Source organism: Anser cygnoides, chromosome 3, assembly GCF_040182565.1.
Source record: "Anser cygnoides isolate HZ-2024a breed goose chromosome 3, Taihu_goose_T2T_genome, whole genome shotgun sequence".
Lineage (NCBI taxonomy): Eukaryota > Metazoa > Chordata > Aves > Anseriformes > Anatidae > Anser > Anser cygnoides.
In genome coordinates, this window is record NC_089875.1 from 48,032,821 (window position 1) to 48,054,404 (window position 21,584).

General features: G+C 39.7%; 2 long non-coding RNA genes across 4 annotated transcripts in view; both read left to right on the plus strand.

Moving 5' to 3' along the window:
• LOC106039515 (uncharacterized) overlaps positions 1 to 21,584 on the plus strand; it is a 124,093-nt gene that overhangs the window by 21,754 nt on the left and 80,755 nt on the right. The gene's annotated exons all lie outside the window — the stretch shown is intronic.
• On the plus strand, positions 11,398 to 14,532 carry LOC106039518 (uncharacterized). Its single transcript, XR_001209316.3, has 3 exons — positions 11,398 to 11,996; positions 12,187 to 12,357; positions 13,149 to 14,532. It is a non-coding gene; the product is annotated as an uncharacterized lncRNA (long non-coding RNA).

A 21,584-nucleotide genomic window follows, 5' to 3' on the forward strand; every position in this document is an offset into this window, starting at 1 on the left:
CAGGCTTACCACAAGTAGAGCTTCTACTGATGGCTTGTCATACCAGTGGGGGAAAAATGTTTGGGGCTGAAATGTAAAATTCCATCTTGTCCAAACAAATTTAAATAATAATTCTGTAAACGAAAGGGCATGCCATGTTTTAGGGCTGTCATCACAAAACTTGTGATCAACAAGTTTACACATAAAGGATTGCAAATGCACCCAGATTTTTCTTCAGAGCAGAACATTTACTTCATGGAAAAGATGAGAATAGAAATGGGATTTAATCTGTTCTTAGGACATAAAACTTTAGACGTGACTAGGGAGGGAGAGTGCTTTTGGGTATTCTGAGGAAAATGCAAGTATCAGATATGAAAACTGGCCTCTCTGTAAACAGATATCATAATGCTCTTCCCAGAGCTCTTATCTGAGATAATACACTCATTTCCAAGCTAGCATCTAAATATGTACTGAAACAGATTCACAGTCTTAAAAATTCTGCTAATGTTGCTGTGGTGTTGGGTTTGCTCAAAGATTGTTGACACTCATGTTTTTATTACACTGCATATATCTCAATGAAATTTAACCTAACAATGCTGGATAGAGCAGGGCTAGTAAGATGTGCCAATGTCTTCAGTAAATGACATGTAAGCCACCGTTTCACTACCGGGTTACAGATCTCTATCAATGTGGGTTCCCTCCTCCTGCCTCCACGTTGTTTACTATTTATTGACACACAGTTTCATGAAGCTGCAAAACAACTTATACAGACATTCTTGAGCCCTCATAGTGGATTTTCCACAATACATGATGTTATAAGTGGATCAAAAAGGCAAAGTATGTTGTTGATCCACAAGTTGCATATTTTCCTAAAGAGAGGTTTTAATGTGATCTTTCAGAGCGGTTTCACTGAAGCTATTTCACTGCTTCATGTTAATCTGCCTGGAGCCATTTATTATATTAATGATGTTGAAGATTAGCTAAGCGTCATGTTCAATGTGACAGTGGACTCTCATGGTAAACGGATGGTTGGGCTCTACGAAAATGTTTTTCCTTGTATTTCAAAAAAAAAAATACAGTAACTTTCACTGCTTCCTAAGAGTCCATTATGTGCTCTGTGGCAATACTTATTTTATTAAAGCATCATGTTACAGATGCTCTCCCCACCACTACCTTCTTGACTATTTCTGGTATTTCATAGCTATCAAGCTGGTTTGTGATTAGCAGTATACATCTGTTTGTGCATTCCTACCCATAGCCCACGTTTCTTGTTATTAGGTTAATCCTCTAAAAAGTGATCCTGTCTCTTCATTTATTAGCAGCTGCTCAGGAATTTATACTTTCATAGGTGAGAAAGAGGTGCCTGCAACAGAAGTGGTATGGATGGAGCAAGTCCGACTGGACTCTCTGATCCTATCAAGTTACCCACCTTACATCTGCAGAGGAACTGAAGGATAATTGTGTGTGTTGGTTTGATTTCCTCTGTCACACTTCTCTGCACATACTTACTCTGGCCACAAGCAGAAGTAGAAATGACAAAATTTGATGAGACAGGTGCTACAGTTGACTGGCTTGGCTAAACTGGTGAGCACAAGACATATTCCAAAGTGACACAACCAGTGCCACTTGAACATCCCCTGTTTCTTTCAGGAGAGAGATCCTACTGGTACCTCTGAGTAAAAGCAGACCAGTCCAAGCCTCCCCAGTCCCATTTCTATCTTTTGGACACTTGAAGTATCCTCCTCATTATCTGGTGTTTGTGCATTGCTGTAGTCCCAGTGTGGGTCTAGACCTTGCTAATTCTTAGTAGCTTTACAGCCTAGCTCCTGCATGAAGCCCTTGTCTGGGGTTCAGGGGTACCTCATCTCTGCTTTTGTTCTAGCAGCTGGTACTATGTGGGGTTCCACACTGCTTGATGGTGCCAGGGCATTAGGCATTGGCCCTTTCCTCTTGAGTTGTGTAAGAGGGGCCAACAGGAAGTCTTATCTGAGGCTCTGGCTCACTTTAATAGGTGGCATAGCACAGAATCATGGGGGTTATTTGTCCACACTGTTTTCTACATCACTACTCCTATTCAGGCCTAGTTCTAATCATGCTTCAGCTTTCCACAGGAGGATCTTAGGGAGTTTTTATTGTTACTGTGACTACTGTTACTTAAAAAGTGAGTTCTGTTTTGTTTTGGGTTGTTTTGGGAGACTTGCAGGGGCCTACTTGATGAACAGGATTCATGCAGTCCCGGTTTCAGTACCTAAACTATAGACAGTGACCAAGATTTCAGAAATACCAATTTCCTACTGGATTGCTACAAAGGGAGCGGGATTGTTCATTCACCTGTTTATCTTGGTCTTCTAAACTGACATGCTGGCATAGATTAGGTGCTGATTGTAATTTTCTGCTTTCACTCTGAAGACCCAGTGTTCCTCAAAAAGCAGGTATTTTGTTACCTGGCCTCTAGTTGCCTACTTTAGTTATAGTTGCTATAGCTGTAAGAAACTGCTTCCGAGCTTATGTGGAGGCTTGGAAGATGTTCTGCTCCATGTTGTAAACACGCTGTTCCTTGGTGTTACTAAGTGAGATTTAGGGGGCTGTTAGTATGGTGTGAGCACACACTGTAGTCAAACTGGATCCACCTTCAAAGAACAGGTATACACATTGCAGAAATGTGAAAGAAAAAAAATGGTAATGAGTGAGCTCTTGGTAGCATGGTGAGTTTACTCCTGAACCATGAGTATCTCTTCTGTATGCTCTGCTGCTAATGAAACTGAGCTAACCCAAAGCTCATAACGGAAGGCTGAGAGACCTGGGTCTGTTCAGCCTTGAGAAGACTGAGAGGGGTTCTTATTAATGTTTACAAATATCTTAAGTGTGGGAGACAGTGGTATTTGGCCAACCTCTTTTCAGCAGTTTGTGGGGACAGGACAAGGGGCAATGGCCAAAAAATGGATCACAGGAGGTTCCACACCAACATGCAAAAGAACTTCATGGTGAGGGTGACAGAGCACTGGAACGGGCTGCCCAGGGAGATTGTTGAGTCTCCTTTTCTGGAGATATTCAAGGCCCATCTGGATGCCTATCTGGGCAACCTGCTCTAGGGAACCTGCTCTGGCAGGGGGGGTTGGACCTGATGATCTTTCGAGGTCCCTTCCAACCGCTACAGTTCTGTGATTCTGTGATTCATTTGTAGTTCATCTGTCTAGAAAGGGCTCTGCCATCTTTAGGCATTTATAAGGCTTCTTGATTGCTCTGCAGCTGAATGAATTCATCTTGACGTTTCCTTATGGACAGAATAGTATAAACTGTGAATGTAAGGTAGACACTTTGTTGTTTTAAATTCCATTAGGCTCATTGGCTTAAAAATTTTAGCACTTAAAATCAGATGTTCTGTATGGAGATGTACTGTACTATATTTGTTTAAATGTGTGGGCAACTGCAGAAGTGGCAAGAGGAAAAGATAGTGACACAATTATTGGAGTACAGAGGAAGGAGGGTAGTCAGCTGAAATCATAGTTCATTCTTCTAGGTTTGTTGCATTAGGAATTGACTGAATAGTGCTGCACAATCAAATGCTTTGCAGACATCATTTGCTCAAAACACCACTTCCCCATCTAATGACTGGTTGTTGAGTGCTTTGTCTATCTAGCATTTTCTCTTTTGCTACTTTGAGAATAGCATGCTGGTGTTCAAACTATTTGCTTCTATCAGTGTTATATGTTGAGTTCAAACGACTGTAATTGAAGATTCTTTTCTGATACCACCCAATAACTACAGGAAAAAAAATGTTTTGATTGCATTTTTGTATTTCTGCTTACAGAGAGAAAGTGGAAAAGGTAATGCTCTAACATTAGCCTTCGAAGAGACAAGACTTCCTTTTTTCTTTTTCACTGAAGTATCATTTTGAATTGCTTTGTGCAATTATCAGTTTGGCTTTTTTTTTTTTTAAAGCTCCTCTTCTCATCTTTACAGCCTTTTTTATAAAAGCTCCAGCATGTCATGAAAGTCTGCAGAGGAATAAGTATGCAGAATAAGTGATATGTTAGTGAAAGAGTTACTACAGCTCTTCTTGTAGTAAAAAGACTGTTTTTTGGTAAAAGCAGTCAGAGTAAGTCTGAGGAACACAATGAATGTATGAAGGAAAGATGTTTTATCATCTTTGTGTAGAAAGTTGTTCATTCTGATTAACTGACAATGCTGACTACTGCATGCTAGCTTGAAAAATATACTGTTGCTGTTGGTTCTTTTTCATATGAGTTCTCAGTGTGAGAGAATGCTGAACATTAACCTTGTATCCCTGCGTTTGTTTCAATTTTCTTCTATGCTGCTGCCTTTGTCCCTTGTATTCAATAACACTACAGCTAGTATTTAAATGTACAGACAACAATGTGGAAGAACATCCATATTATGGAGGAGTATGTCTACTAATTCTAGTAATGTATTCTTAAAGTTGTGCTGAGCTATACGTTCTTGAGTGAGGTTTGGTGTTTGTGAGTTGAAAGCTTAACTGTCCAACACAGTAGCAGAATTCATTAGAACTACTTAAACAACAAGTTCTTAGCTATTGTTCTCAGCTATTGTTTTGAAAGCAATGTATGCTGCATTGTGTTGTTGAAACAATGAAGCATGTTAGTGTATGTACTTAATTAACCAACCAACCCAAAAACATGCAAATCAAAATTGTGTGGAAACGTGCGAAGAAAAAAAAAGTACTACAGGAAGAAAGGAACAGGAGTCTGTGATGCCTTCACCTCTGATCAGGAGGGAAGGACTACTTGAAATATAGTAATACTCAGAAAAGGGACGCAGCACTTCTTTCAGCATAAGATTTGCTCAGCCTCTGTTCTCACTCAGACTTCCTGAAGAAAATGAAGGTGATATTCAGCCCCCTCCCCGTGAATATTACCACTGCCTTCTTTGGAGCCACATTTCATACAAAAGCTGTATTGGTTTAGCTGTTAGTTGTGCTGACCAAATATAACCCCAGAACTGAGCTAAATATGCACCAAATGTCAGGGTAGAAATGCAGTTGCTCGGTGAAGCCATGGTCCTCGGTGATATAGCTGAGGCCTGAGGCAGAGTGTCCCTTGCAGAATGGGTGGGCATCTAGTACAGGAGAGCCTAAAGTACAATTCAGGGCTGACAGAGTGAACAGCTGAGCAAATCTGGTATGCAATAAATGGGCATTAATGTACATAGAGATAGACAATGCTGTTTTAAAGTCACTTTTCAGGATACAACGTATTTAAATTCTGCACAATTTTCTGTTTCTTTCTGACAAAATAATTTGCACCTGAGTTTTGTCTATACAAAGCAGAACTGTTCTTGCTGCAGTAAGAGAAGTTATTGACTTTGAAAATAAAAATACGTTATGCAGTCATACTCTTCTGAATAGTCAATTTACTTACATTGTGTGTCCAGCTTACATGAAACTATGCCCTTTTGTTGCATGTTTCTTTAGAAGAAAAAAAGACACCCCTGTGTAGTTTATTACTTTTTTATTATTGTTATTGAAGTATGCATCTACTGCCATGCATCTAGTGCTTTGTCAAAATGATGATGCACCTGTTTGATTGAATAACCTTTGATTCAGCAAGGGTAGATATACTTATTATATGTGACTTCCTAACAAAACTAAACTTATATGTGACATGCTCTAAGTACTCTTCATAGATCTATGGCTTAATCCTTGTCTCCAGATAAAATAGATTCCTTTGGAAGGAAGAGTAGAAAAAATGAGTAAGTCTCATTGCTGTTTGGTTCCTGGGAGTGGTCTCTGATTTTAAGCATGGTCTTTGCAGATGCTAGCCTGCATGCACCAGTGATCACTGTTGGAAGTTGTCTTTGCTGTGGGACACTCAGGTCTGTTGTCCTGGAACAATAAGTCTTATACAGATACCATAATGAGCAGAGGGTCAGGTGTGGTGTCTTACCAGGTGCAGATAAATCACTTAGTACTATGTTGTTGTCATGCTAATAATGGAAAGAGAAAGTTCAGGAGATCTGATAAAACTTCTGTCTGTCAACAGAAGTTTTGCTATTGTTTCATAGCTTTAGAGTGAACACAGAAGTAAGTAGAGGTCTGTCTAGCTGTTCAAGGTGTTCAGGAAGTTCCTGATTCAGCAGTTGTTATAGCCACATGCTTGTTGAGTCATTGTTAGATACTCAGGCAGATCATTCTTACTGGTATATACGACAGCTATGGAGTTATATGGCATTATTATTAGTAGAAGAGTTTCTCAAGGGTTTAGGTAAAAGCATGCTTTTGACAAAATCAACATTGAACGTTGTCTTTCGTATTGCTAGCTGATGGCTTTCAGTCAACGTTGCTGACTGGGACTTGCAGATTTGCCAAGTTAGAGGATTTTAATCTTTAAGTTCTAGACCATATCTTCAGCCAAGGTTAGGTGACACCTCTTCAAAGCCGTGAGGTACCCTCTGAAAAACGTAGCCCTTGATCTGCTCTGTATCTCCACTTATTCAGTGTTGAAATATTTCATGATCCTGCCTTGCAAATGGAAAGCTTGCCTGTTTTATTGAACTCTTGCTAACAATTGGCTCTGTATTAAAAATCACACCTGCTAGGGCTCAAAAATCTTCTACTGCTCAAGAAAGCTTCTGAGCATTAAGGTGAATATGGAGATTTTGTCAACACTAGGAGGCTTAGGCTTTTTTATTATATTTTTTACACAGCGTGTGTGCGTATGTAGAAGATGATGCTGTCTTTGGCTTTCAAGGGACTATATAACTATAGTCACACAAGAAAAGGAGCACATTATGAAGATAATTGCATCAGCACAGACATAGAGTAAACCCTGGAGATGAAAAAAGTCTGAATTAATTTCTCCTGACAATCATAACAATGCACAAAACATACTAGACACATAGCAATTTAATTAGTGAGATTAAATCACCTATGCAATATATGCCCCTATTATTATTTAGAATAATATATACTATTGAAAGCCATAGCATTAACTCAGACTCAATGCCAGGATTCTAACTTTCTAAATCACTGTTTTATTCATTTTTTTTCTCTTCCTGAAGGATCCCCCAAAACTTTCATCTTGAGCAGTACCTTTTGCTGCAGAAAAGTACCTGCAGCCCTCTTTCAGATTGCTAGATGGATAATATTTGGAGTGTGTGTGTGTGTGTGTGGAGAGTGTCAAAAAACTGGATTAAGGGGGTAGGACTACAGGGCTGACTGTGTGAGAGCTATTTAGGGACAAAAAGAGCTATTTATTTCTCAGGATCCCACTGGAGAGAAAGGCAAGGATCTATAGCTCACTTCCAGGTATAAGATTGTTATATACAAAGCAGCATCAGTTTTAATGATGAACTTAGTCCTTAGTTGATCATATAAACAACCTGAGGGAAGTCAGAATTCCACCTAATAACTTCTTACAGAAATTCCCTATTCTGTATCTCCAGATATTAAAAAAAAAAAACAACCAGGAACCAACCAACAAGCAAACAAAAAAAACCCCACGTTGTATTCCTCTCTTCCTTTGTGTACACTTCTTTTGTCTTTCCCTCATACGTGTGCAGATTTCCCACCCCAACTTGCTTTTAAAGCTGTGTATCATTTAGCCACCCAGACATCTCCTGATCACTTAGTTATTTGGGTTGTCATTCTGTTGAACTACTTTCTTTTTTTTTTAATTATTCTTTTTATTTTCTACCATTAGTTAATTCTTCAGTAAATCTGGGAAGGATGTGTCACCCCAGATTTGATACAGGAATCTGGAACTGTTTAGAGCCAATCTCCTACAGCCTGTGAATCCATTAAGACAGTTGGACCTTCATGAAAGGTCAGGAACAGTAACCTTTTTCGGATACACCTCTCCTTAATCTCATCATCTACCTCAAGAAGTTGTGCTTTCTCTTCTGGGGGAGGGAGCTTTGTGATTCTATGTCTCTCTATAAATAGTTCTTAGATCAGCTGCAAGTGGATGAAACATTGTCCCTAAGGACACTAAAGCTTCATACAATTTCTGAAACATGCCTTTTGACTAGGTTTTCAGAATGGGGAGAAGTGCAGGCAGGGACACTAATGAGGCTCAGCTTACCAGCTGGTGATCCAAATCCCTAGTATCTGATATCTTTGCAAATTATTCCCTTGGGCATCGTCTTATGGTATCATCTTTATTGAACAATGAGCAGCATTTCACGTTATTGTGCATCTTTTCTGAAAACTTGGCACATCTTCTACAGTTATAGCTACTTGTGTGAAACTACTTCCGTTAAGGTATTATTTACTTCTTATTAGACAAGGCTTTGAACCCGCCCTTGAAACATTTGGTATCTGAACACCTTTCATATATATATATTTGTGTGTGTACTTTGTTTGTTTGTTTTTTCCTTTTTTAAATTTAGGGACTTTCTGCAGAATTACAGCCTAATCAAAATAAGAGGATTTAAAATAAGACAAGTTGTGAATGCTTTGTATTAAGCTTACCTTCAGGTGATCAAAATCTGAGGTCAGATTTAAGTTAAGGCTCCATCTGCAAAAAGTCTCTTCTGTGAGTGTAATTTTTACAAATAGCAGTTACCATGATGGCAGAAGTTGCAAAGTAAGAGACTCTGATCCAACAGAAGATCTTGGCTTTCCTTTCAGAGGCAATCAGCATGAAATATTTCATGTTGGATCTTTTCACATGAAATATATATTGTGGTAGATTAATGTCTGTTTAATAAACTGCAGTTAAAACCTTCCAATAGAATTGTGTGATGAGAGTTAGCATTGTTCCCTGTTGTATCCCATCCTACAGGATAACTTGAACAACTAGATCCCCTGTAAGGCAATGCACAGAACAGACCGCTTAACGCACAGCTGGAATGGCATGCCTATACATATATTGTGATATAGAAATTTTCCAGTCATAAATGCTGTCTTGTGGGAGAAAAGATACTTACTTCATGCTTGAACATCACATTGAGCCACTGCAAAAATTTTCAGAATGACAGATTCTGCGATGCTTTGGGAAAGAAATTCTTTATTTATCTATTTATTTATTTTTTAATTTGAGTAGTCTGCCTGGGAAACAGGAAGGTTGCCTTCTGTCAAAATCCTCTGCATATTTGTTTTCATCCCAAACAAGGCAAAATAATGAAAATGCTAGTGAATTTTCACATGAACTAAGAGTTCTACTTTTGTCTCAGCTTTACATTAATGGCTAATTGTTAAGAGTTAGTTCTGCCATTCCACTTGCAGAATAAAATGGTCCTCATTATGAGTGAGTCACAAACAATACTGTAATTAATACAAATGAAAAGCTGGTGTGTCACACTGGTGTCAAATACTCACATGCTAGTAGTTCAAAATATAGTCATGAGTATTTTTGGCCAGATCTTCAGCTAGTGATTTGGCCCTGGTTTAGGTAGACTCTGACAACTGTATTCATCAGAATATCTGAGTTCATTAAGCAATGTGATTTGTGTCATGAGTTCCTTTTTTTGTTTTTCTTTTATCCCATCCTTACACTGAGAAGACAATAGCTTGTGGAGAGGATTGCCTTTGAAGGTTTTGCTTCCATTATTATATTTATAGCAGTGCTATACATGTATTACTGTGTTTTCTAGTCTTCCTTATATCTGGAAAATCTGCACTTGCTTTCACTGCTGAATATTATGTAGACCTGTTTTCTGTCCTTTATTCAAATACTCATTGCCTTGAACCTTCCTTGCAGACCTGTCCTGTGAGCACTTTACGTTTCTTTTGTGCAACAGTAAACTACTACAACTTTTACATGAGGTGCAATTTAGCAAATACAGGTTTAGGATTGTAATCCCATTCAATGTCATATTGGGAGAAATGGTTTAGGAGCTCTGTCTTTGAAGTAGCCCTAGTACTTGGAGGGTCTGTACCCACCTCAATTTTTATTTTCATCAAATTCAGTGAATTTACATGTGCTTCCTATTAACCAAATTCTTTGGAGGGAACTACTGCTGTTTAAACTCTGGGATTTATTTGGAGCTGGAGCTGGTCATGTTTCTGTTTGCCTTCAGGTTTCTGATAAGATCGCAGCCTGAAATAGAAGGAGTGGCAAGAGAAGAATGATCATGTGACTAGAAGTGAAAATATTCCTCTGAATAAACGTAGTACCAGTACTCATGAAAGTGTATTTCTACATCAGTTGAATGAGTAATAAGGTATAAAGAGGACCAGGATTTCTGCCTTCATCACTGCAATGAATTTTACTGTATTTTATAATAAAAGCTCTGCTGTTTGTTGAAGAATGACAACTGTGTTTTACAGTGTATGACTTGTGGAATTCCAGTATGGCAACTCTCATTCAGCTTTCTTCTGCTACTTCAAGTATATGTCCATGTATAACAAGACTTTGGATTCACAGCATAGTCATGGGAAATACTTTAAAAAATATATTTTTTTATATTGAAAGAATAGACTGGTCATGAGTTTCAGATGTGTTTATATCCTTGGCTACATTGTCTGAAACCTCAATTACTCTAAAACCAAACCAAACAAAAAACCCTTATATCTATGGGTTATTTTAAGCTCTCAATTTAGATTAATTTAGATTTCTTGGGGTGGAGAACAGCATATCTGTGAAAGAAGTGAGGATGAAGAAGGAAGTACTTGATTAGAAGAAGCGGATGGATAACAGAAAGGACTCCTTCTGATTTGTTCTGATTTTATGAAATGTAGACTTTCTAAATATGTGGGATTTATTTTATGTTTTTAAGAGAAATAAGAGCCCATCAGTCAAAACTTACCTGTAAATCTCAAGCACTCAGGCACTATTAGCAAAACACAGAAATTTCTTTTGCTGTTAATTTTATACAGCTCTTCCATCATGTATGGGTGTTGAAATCTTTTAAATCAGAGATCCTAAGTACTCAAACAACAGTAGCTATTTCATGTCAGGTTCTCAGCCACCCTTCCTCATTATCTTTACTCTCTGTAAGGCAGTGATGAAAATGAACTCCTATACAACAACATAAATATTATTTCTTTTGCCTGCTGTCATATTTTGCCTCACATATACAGGACATGACACTTAGCCAATACTTTATTTAGTAAAGCCTATGAGACTATATATATAGATATATAAAATAAAAGGCACAGAAAGCAATTTTCAAAAGTAAACTTTTTTTTTTTTTACCTTCTATATTCTTCTATACATGGCTTTTAAAGGAATCTGTATGTATGCCCAGGGCTTCTGACATTAGTGTCTGTGCTATGAGAAACCTACTAAGTGGTCTCTGCAAAGAGACAATCATATAGCAATATTAGGGAGAATAAGCAACAGGAAACATCTTATAGACTTTGTTCTTTGTCACTTTATGTTCAGGGCACAGTATATGTAAGCTTTGTCCTTTTATGCCCTCAGCCTTGGTGGCTAGCTAAGGATCTGCTGCAGGATGGATTTGTGCTGCTTACTGTTTGGGTGGTGGCCTCCCTATTCAAATTATCTCATGAGGGAAGAATTGCTGGATGTGAAGTCACCACAGCCCTCCTTCTATGCTATTCACTCCATGTTTTAATATTCATGCTTAGATATGGGCTTTTTTTTTTTTTTCTTACAGGGTTTGGGAGGGAAGCAGGGGGGTCTTCATTATTGGGTTGTCTAGTTACTTTATGAGGTCAAATCAGTGCAAATGGGGAGACAGGTTCCTGGCTAGGACTGAGGAGAACAGGTCCAAAGTTGCAGGCCTTCATTATCGAAGAAGAATCAGTCTATTCACGTGGTGTCAGTAAATCAAAAATCCTGTTTTGTAGGCCAGCTCTCTATGTTGGCATAGTAAGCACACGATCATATCTGACATTATATCCTTTCAAGGACAAGGATGTGCACAGGACCCAGTTACATCCACCCCATTGCCATACCACTCAGAGCCAGCTCCTGAGGCTGCATCTCCTGGCTTCTGAACAAGGCAGGGGGGCAGGGGGAGCTTTGACTTCTTCCACTAAAGCCACCAGATAATGATGAACGGTCTTCCTGCTGCCAGAGAGCAGCATAGGAGGTTGTGTTGCAACGGGTGTGCACGAATCACCCACTAAGGTCAGCGATGACAGCACTTGCCTTCTTAGGGGGTGCATCAGCTTTCACTTGCTCTTTTCATAAACACAGAAGAATCAGATTAGAGCCTGTCCTTTAATAGCTGAGAATTTTTCCTCTGCCTTTTCCCTCACCTCCAAATCTACCCCAATGCTGTCACAAGTCTCACACTAGGGCTGTCTCTTATTAACAGAAATGTTGCTGATCCCAGAGGAGAGATTCAGCTCGGCAAAATATCCCATTCCAGGAAAATTGTCTCTTCATCTCTGGGTTATGATGCAAGAGTGTCTTTACTGCTTAGCTACAGGAAAAGCAGATTTCTGCTGTGACATTTTTATTCAGCATCATGGCCAGCTGGAAAAATGTAATAGCTTTTTTTTCCCTTCTCTTCTCTCTTTAATTTTTTAATTTTTCTAAAAGGCCTACTGTGGTTGTAGCTAAGGTCTTCCATATTTTTTTTTCTTTCCTTTTTTTTTTTTTTTGGGGGGGGGGGGGGGTAGGGGGAGTATTGTGAGGATTGAATATAGTTGTAGGACAGAGGAGAGGCGAAGTACATGCAGTGCAGGTTTCTCTTCACAGCAACCTGCCCCAGTTGTGATGTCACAATGTGATGGGTTTCTGCTTCCAAGGCAGTATCTCAGCCCAGTATCATGGGCTCTAGGTACTTAAAACTCTCCAATTCTTTTTGGAAACTACAAAAACCAAAAAGCACATATAAGAGGAAGTGGGTTAGGAGCCTGATTTTGAGAAAGGATATTTTATTGGCACAAGCACAGACCACTAGAGCTCTCTTAGAAAACTCTATATTTTTGGAAAACAGCTCAGAACGGGTATTGCACAGAGATGACTAAAAGCATCCTTAATTTCTCTGCACAAAGGAAGAAGATAGTGAGTGGTGAATGTCCCCAATGTATGGAATAGAAAAGGCAGCCCCCTGATTAAATTTCTGAAAGACAATAAGCAGGCATAGTAACCATACAGTTTGCATTTGAGTATGCTGCTAGTGCACAAATTGGGAGCTGGATTTTGTTGTTGTTTTTCCCCTTGGGAGAGAGTATTCTTTCCTGCTTCCTTATTTCCTAATTGCTGGAATCTGGGGAGGTGCTTTAAGGACGTCTAGCTATGCTTTCACTGATTTTAGACGTTTTTTCCCAGCCATTATAGAGGCAGAATTGTGGACCAGATGGAAGTTTACCCTGACTTGGTAGGGCCACCTCTGTGTTACTGCAGTGAAACGCAAATATCAGACTTCCAGAATTTGGAGGTTTTTCTTCATAAGGACAGACCAACAAAATCAAAATGTGATTGAACTGAAACATCATGCATAATATTAGTATTATGTAAAACAACTTTTTGAAACCATACCCAAGAAAATGAACGAAAATAAAGTATATCCTGTATTTTTGGCTTTCCTAGGGTGCTTCATTATCAATGAGCTTAAAATAACCTTTAAAACAAGCTGAAGAAGAAATATCTAACATAAATGAGGGAGATTTTTTTTTTAATAAAAAATTCTGTCAGAAATGCTTGGTCCTACTCCCATAACAATGCAGAAACAGATAAATGGAACAAGTTTTCTGAAACAAGATGGCAGATGTTGCCTAGCTTGTTGTTTTAACATATACCGTAAGTGATGCCTGATTTCTATAGCTCAGAAAAATACTTGAATGTATTTCTACATAAATTCATCTCCCTGGATTCTATAACAATAGAGGGAGGGAAGAACTGTCAGAAGAACTTGCAGAAAGACAATCTAGGATGTAGTTTCTGGAGCATTTTGAATGAAAGGTGTGGGATTTGTTCAGAGCAAGGAATTGCTCTCACAAAGAAGGCAATCTATGTCTATCATAGAGCATGAATTGTGCAAGCTGTCAGTTCCAGAAGCATAGTCAGCTTTGACTAGAATTGCTGTACTCCATCTGATGAGTGGATTTAGTAGTTCCTGGGCTCACATTTTTAGTACTGTAGTTGCAGACCTGACAGACTGCAAGAGGAGAGCCCTCACAGCTTCAAGGAAGGAGAAATAAATTTCCAAGAGGCACCATGCATGAAAATATTTATATCATTTCCTGGAAGATACTTATGCCCATTCTTTCAGTTAAGCATACACGTGAAGAAAGCATATGGAAAAGCTTCAGGATTGCAGTAGACTCATTAAGGTGCTTTGTGCTATATGTAAACCCGGAATGGATTAGGACAGTAAGTTAGAAGATATGACTGGAAGTTGTCTTTCTCAGCCTTAAATTACTCTATCTGACGGGTGTTATACAATAGCTTCCAGGGGGTCTGCTTACTTGCACTGCCTAAATACAGAGTTGAGGCTGTTTTTCCCAGCGCCAAATACAGGTGTGATAGTTTGAGTTCCTGCTGGGTAAGAGAAGGCCCTTTCCAAGGCCCTTCTTCTACTCGTACTCCTGGGGACTGCTGCATTGGCTTCAGTGTTTTGTTTGTGGCCATCCACAGCCTTTACTTTTTTTTTTTTTTTATCAACAGCTTTCTGCTTATGACGTGCTAATTTTGTGCCTTGTCCACCGATATCCCCTCTACAAGGGCATCTGGTGTTAGCTGCCCTTCAACAGCAATGGCAGATGAGTTTTTCCTTTGCCTGTTCCCACATGTGCTCAGGGTCCCTGGCCTCTGCTTTGTTGGCTTCCCTGTGCTGCCAGAGCTGTAACTGGATCTTCAGACTGTTGATTTTGTGTTTGTTTACTTCTGAACCTGGCAGTAGATATCACGTAGGTTGCACTGGTGCAGGCAGTCCCACTGTTGCAGCAGCTTTCCCCTAGCCCCCTGCCATAGCACTCTGACTCCCACCTCTCCAAGAGCTGCTGGGTGAAGTTTGCACGGCAGTGGGAAGGTCCATGTGCACAGCCCCATCTGGGGGCCAAAATGCACCCTGTTTTCTAAAGGGCTGAGTAGGATGCTGCTGTGAGGTGGTGACATACTGACTGCACCGGTGCCACCTTTGAGATTTTGGTTTTCCTGGCCATGCTGTTAAGGCTGTAGATGCTGGGGGACCTTCCTCTGCTTGGCGAGGGGGCTGTGTCATAGCCCACAAAGGTGTTGGTATATGGCAGCGTGTGCAGACAGATGTTTGTTCCTCTGCAGACCAATGTTTTGCCTTCAGCAGTGGCTTCCAGCTGCTGAGGGGAAGGAAAGCCTGGGTGTGGCCTGGGAGGCCGGACTTGTGGGTCTGTCTCCTGTGTACTTTTCCACATAGGGACACAGCTAGGTGCTGGGGCACTATGTGAGGGGCAGACCACTTGTGAGGTGGTTGTCATGGTAAGGGGTGTTTCTGCCTGAGTGTCCTGCCTGCGACTTCAGAATGCTCAGGACGCATAGGATAGGTGCTCTAGTGAGACAAGTCCTCCTTGGGATGGGCTTTGAAAGCCACCGGCACAGCGTGGACTATGGCCACCACAGAGCAGTGTCTGACAGCGGTTCCCCTCACAGGGCACAGTCCTGACCTTTGCCTATGTGCCCATGGCCTAGCCTGCCCCCAGCCTGTCCTGGCAGAGGTGGCTGGTGCTGGGGTTGACCCAGTGCCCCCAATTCACAGCTCCAAAAGCAGTGAGGGGATGAGATGAGCTGCCAGGCCCTGCCCTGACTGACCCTGCTGCTCCGCTCCTGGCCCCAGGGAGCACTGGCAAAATGTGAGCAGACTAATACGTGCAATGGGAGCTGGAAGGATCTGAAACATCTGTGGGTTTGTTGGTTTGGGTGCAGTTCGGGTGCCAATGACATAGTTACTGCATACAAAGCTTTAAACTGTGCCTGCTGACTGGCAGTGTAGAAGTGTAAGCTTACACTGTGTGCTATTCTCATGGGTGCTTTCTCCTTAATGACTTTGTCAGGATTTTCTGGGATGGAGGGAAGGGAGAGGGAGGAAGAGTTTTCCGCCCTTTGTATCATGGGGCATACAGTCTTATGGTGGTTGGAGAGTTTTATCTAGTAAGTTGACTGTAACCGCAGGAACCCTGTGACACTGCAACGGAAGCAGAGCTCTCTCTCCTCTTGTGGCCCATTGCAGTAGGCATTCAAAAGCAACCACAGTGAGCCTTGTACTTGCCAGAGGGTGGTGGGTAGCACAGTGTGAGCTGTGGTGACCTGGTATTTTCATGGTATTTTGGGGGAAAACTTTCTTTGTACATTGCTTTCCATTGTGGGTAACTGAACTTGGTGGTTCAAGTGATATATTCAAGCTGTGTACCCTGTTCTAAGCAGTGAACTGCTGTCAGCTGCAGGCTTTTCTGCCGTAGAGAGTGCTTCAATCAGGGGAGTCGTAATGCAGCTCCAATAATGTATAGTGGAGTTCCAAAGTGAGAAGTTCACAATATGAAGATAACCACTTTGGTTTCACTGGATTATTTTTCACTGTCTTTTATATTCTACTTAGGACACTTCCACATTTCTCCTCTGCTTTTTTCCTCTCCCTCCCTCTCCCCTCCCCTCTCCCTCCCTCTCCCTCCCTCTCCCTCCCTTTCCCCAGGGCATTTGGCAGAAGAATATGTTAGGTCACATCCCACAGACTTCAGAATTCATTTTTCACCAAGAACTCTTCCTGTCCAGTTTGCAGTTTTCATATTGCCCGTTTTAGGTTAGATAACATGCAACCAGGGAATTTTGCAAGTTTCTGCTTTGAAATAAATCACTGCTAATAAATGAGAGTAGTCAGAATACACAATGTGGCTTTGAAAAGGCACCTAACAGGTTAGGGAATACACATGAAGTGAGTATGGTGTCATTTTTCTTCCATTCTGTGAGCTAGAAGCAGTGTCAGGTTCATCACCTGTTTCCCTTATTTTGAAAAGAGACAATGCAAACAAGATTTTCTTGATCTCTGCTGCCAGTAACACTCCTGCTCCTCCTTCACTTGGAAACAATCTTGCCTTATTGCCTGTTGTTTTACTCCATGCCATTATGCCCTGTTCATTTCCTCTTTTTTTTGTCACCTTATCTGTCCCAGGAAATTGTACCTTTCTGTTTTATTACATCAAACGGGAATATTTCCAGGATATGTACAGCTGTGCTCTTGAACTTGTGACATTTAAAGGGCAATAGAATGCTAATGTGACTAATAAAACAGAAAAATGGCTTTATATAAGTCAGTGTGAAAATGGCTCAACCTATCTTTTAAACGGACTAATTTCAACAACATTCATTGATAGGGGCCTGAAGGGAGACTGCAAAGCTTGGGGGATTGAGGTAGAACTGTAAAAACAAAGAAAGCTCTTGTCATTTTCTTTTCACACCTTTAAAAGAGATCCAACCAATCTTTCCTATTATGGGGACTCTTTGCCATCTATTTTCTGCAGATGATCATTCAGAAGGGTAAATGGCTGTATGTTTTGTTGTTGTTGTTCTTTGTGCTGTTTTTTTTTTCTTTTTTTTTTTTCATTCTGTGAAAAATGTTGTAATCTGAAAGCAATTTTATTGGATTTCTTTAACATTGATTTTTGGATTTTTACTTGAACACATAGAATAAAAGTTTCACATTTTATAGTTCAGTATTTCTAGCTAGTGCTGTGAGGCCTAGAACAATTGTATCTGTAGTATTTGCAGGTCATGTCCTTTCTGAGCAGGTCTAAAGCTGTACAGTTTCTGAGTATATGCCATATGGCCACTAAGTCACAAATTGATGTGGATTGATAGACAATAAAGGAAAGCATCTATCATTTTTACCTTTCTGACCTTATCCTTTTTACCTTTTTGATCTTATCCTTTCTACATTAATCAAGGTTTCTCAGTTAACATGAAAAACACCAGTTTTTCTGGGTTACTACAGTAGTCAAAGGGCATCAAATAACAAGAACAGTTTGTGTTTATAATCCACAGTAATCCTCAGCTATGTTTTTATTCTGAATGGGATTGGGTTGTTTGATTAGGGGTATACTTACAAAGGAAATGCGGGGCTTGAAAATTGGGAATAGCATTCGCTACTTGCAGTAAGAGAATTATAGGTATTTTTTTCTGCTTCTTTAACAACAACAAAACAAAAAAAACAATTAGCTAGGGAATGCACAGATACAGATTTTATGTGATAGTTGTTTAAAAGTGCTTTTAACTAATTATCATTAAAAGCTTATTAAAATATTGTTTTGTTTAAAGCAAGTTATTCTTTCATCTTTTTCAGTAATACATTGTCTATTAAAATGTTTTGATGTGGAAAAATACCGCTTCAGGTCTGAAGAGAGTGACAAGAATAACGTTAGGAGAGTGACGAGAATAATGTTTCAGTTATAATTTGAGGATTAGTAACACTGATTCGCTCTTCCTAGTGGAATAGAAATGTGGTCACCTAGTGAACTCTCCAAGCTGTAAATGAAGCTTTCTCTTCACTCCAAACAGTCAGTGACATTGATAGTTTCTTATACTTTGAGTTTGTGATATATAGGAAGCTATATTCTGGATCTTGTTTGCCCAAGTACCTCAAGTTTTTTCTTCCTCTCCCCTCTGAATGCCATGTTGGTGTTATTGTAGCCTAGATGCTTCATGCAGCTGAGGGGGACTTTTTGTGAGTGCAATGTTTTGCTGGAAGGTTGAGTTAGCTTGACATGTCTGCATTGACCACCCTGCATGAACTAACTCAGGTACTGGGGTTCCATAGCTCAGGACTGTAGCTCTGTATGTGCTTACTCAATGAGAAATGCGTGCATGTAAATAAATCCATGCTATTGCAAGTGGTCTTTCTTTACAGACTAGTATTTCTACAGCACATATGATCACATAAGTGATGTAGGGCACTTCTCCGCTGAATAGTCATGTATGATGTAGGCATATCCTTGAAGAATTTCCTACCAGGTGGAAACTGGTTGTTTTAATGCAATTAGTAATTGAATGTCATTTTTCACTCTACCTGCGTCTGTTTGTCATTTTGTCCATTTTTTTTTTTTAAACATAAGAATCTTTTCTTTTACTGGACAAGCACTTCTTAATTTTTCCCTTCATTTTTTGACACCTACATGCAGATCATTTCCCTTTCTCACTGCAGTTCTTTTTTCCTTCTTTCCCTTTGCCTGTAGCTTTTTCTGTGGGAAAAGAAAGGACAGGTGAGAATGATTATCTTGTGCTTGCTTTCCAGATTCAGAACAGTGAAGGAAATTTCACTGCAATCTGCTCCCCAGTTGAAAACAGCTAGGATAAACTCTCTGTAGATGTAGTAGTTATTTCAAGATTGCTCATATTAGCCTTGAAGATTTAAAAATCCTCCAGACTTTTGCAGGAAATCTTTATTGAACAAAATAAAGCTAGGAAAAAATATTATTGTTCAATAATATTTTCCCAGCAAGACTGAATGTCATTCCCAAGATGTGTGCAAGTATAAGACTGTAGAAGAAAGGTTGCTTTCTCCGTATTGCGTTATACGGGGGAGAAATGTATTCTGAATTCATGAGGCCTTACAATTTAAATCCTGCTTTTCAATGTCAACGGTTTTTTAGTCTCTCCTGGCAAATCTTTTCTGTGAAATCTGTTCTCTATCCATATGCTTCCCGTCTTAGTATGCCACGCACTTTTGGCTTACCACACCCACAGCTCCATGATGACAGTCCATCACGCTGCAGTCCTTCAAAAGGGATTTTGATTTGGCAGTAATACTACAACATTCTGTTCATGTAAATACTTGGCTGAAATAAACTCAGATCTTTGATTTTGCCTTGCTGGGAATTTGCACGCATTACAAAGAGCATCTCTTTAAAGGGAATTAAAGAGTGCTAAGCATTAAGAAGTTATCGGCTGATGGTTTCCAGCTTTTTGTTGGCTTTGTGACCATTTATGATCTTACACATGGGTGAAGTGTCCACCTTCCTGTATACTTGTTGCTCACATATCTGCTGAAAGCAAATTCCCGCAAAGTTTACAGAGATGACATGTAAGATTGGACCTTTTAGACTTTGTGACTGTAGACAGTACAGATAAAGGGCAAAAGCTAATTAATGTGTAGGACTCTGTTTTTTATCCAGATAATCTTATATTGTAAAAGAAAAGATCATTTTAATTTAATAAGAGACTGCAAGTGGTTATTAATTAGTCAGTGTCTGTTTTTCATCTGTGTAGCTGATAGTAATGGGCTCGAGACTGTAATGCATGGGTAGTTATTCATTGTAGCAACACCTTTCCTTGAGGCCTATCAAATTTTTCAAAAAATACTTTAGAAACATTAGAATTTGCTAATGGTCTTCCACAGATTATGTTATAATCTAGTTTTCTTAAGACCTTGTGTCTGACCAAATCTGTCAAAGGAGGTAGCTTTAACAGAAGTACAATGGTACTACTTCTAAAAATTGGGCAATGAAGCCACGCAAGTTAAAGTGTTGGAACAGTCTAGTGATAAAGCAATGATTTGGCTGACAGTGATAAGAAGCTGCAGATCACTAAGGAAGTCCAAGAAGCTGTATGATGAAAGTGTATGCTAACAGGGTGGCACTTGAAGAAGGTCAGTCTTCCTGGCAAGGACCACTGGGTTGTGTGAGCAACAGTGTGTTCCTGTGACAGGGTGGTTCCTGGCTCACAGCCCTGATAAGTTTAACAGGATCCAGGATGAGATTTGGAGTGACGATCATGATGTGCATTTGTTTGTTTCTCTTACTGGCCAAGGTGCATATTTTTATTTACTGCAGTCACTGGAGAAGGAAGTTGGCAGTGAAATGTGAGAGTTTAGGAATCTCTTCAGCAAAATCTTTTTGTTTGTTTGTTTCTTTGTTTGTTTTGTGTGTGTGTGTTTATTATTTTTTTTTCTAGGAAAACAGGTTATGTGACTTGCTGCGTTTCTGACCCTAGAAATTGGTGGACGCTTTTAGACAGTTTTGAAAAAGCTTAGTTGAAAGAGGGATGAGAGTCTCTACCTTTCAGTGCTGCATTGTTGAGATTAGTACTGTTTGTTGGTTGTTTGTTTTGTTTTGTTTTTCAAATGCTACCTTTGAATTGTGCTCAAAATCTTAATTAAAAGATAGCTATTCAGTTAAGCTAATATTCAACCATACTCCAAAAATAATCTGTATTACAGATTACTTCCCCCCACCCCCTGCCATTGTTCTGCTATTAAATGTGCATCTTGTAGCTGCTTAATTTCTTTTTAGCATTTAAGTTCAGGGAGGAGAAGCCCTCTCTTGCTGTCTTGCTTGTTGTTCGGTGTATATATCATTGTGCTTGTATCTCTCCCTTATCTTATAGCTGATGGTAAACCTCTGCAGGGTACAATTTTTAGTTACACTGCGTCTAATACAGTGGGGTTCCATTCAGTGAAGTCTTTTTGTTTTGCCAAGTCCTCGTGATTGCTCCAAATCATTGAAATGAGTTGCTGCCAGCTTTAAGGAGTGATTAACTAGTGCTTCTTGCCTCTTTGTTCTTTCCTTTTTACAGTGCAAGTGCTACTTTTTTTTTTTTTTTTTTTTTCTTCCTACTAGTTAAATTTTCAGAAAAATTCTATATGTATTTGCTAAAGCCAGCTTATGCTGATTCTTTTAGTCAGGTTTACGGTGCTCCTAAGTAACTCAACAGTACCTGCTAAGGAGAGGAAGTTTAGGTTGGACCTAGTATGGTTCACAGGATCTTGCAGAGATGAGTGTTCCCTGACTATTTCTCCCAGATCAG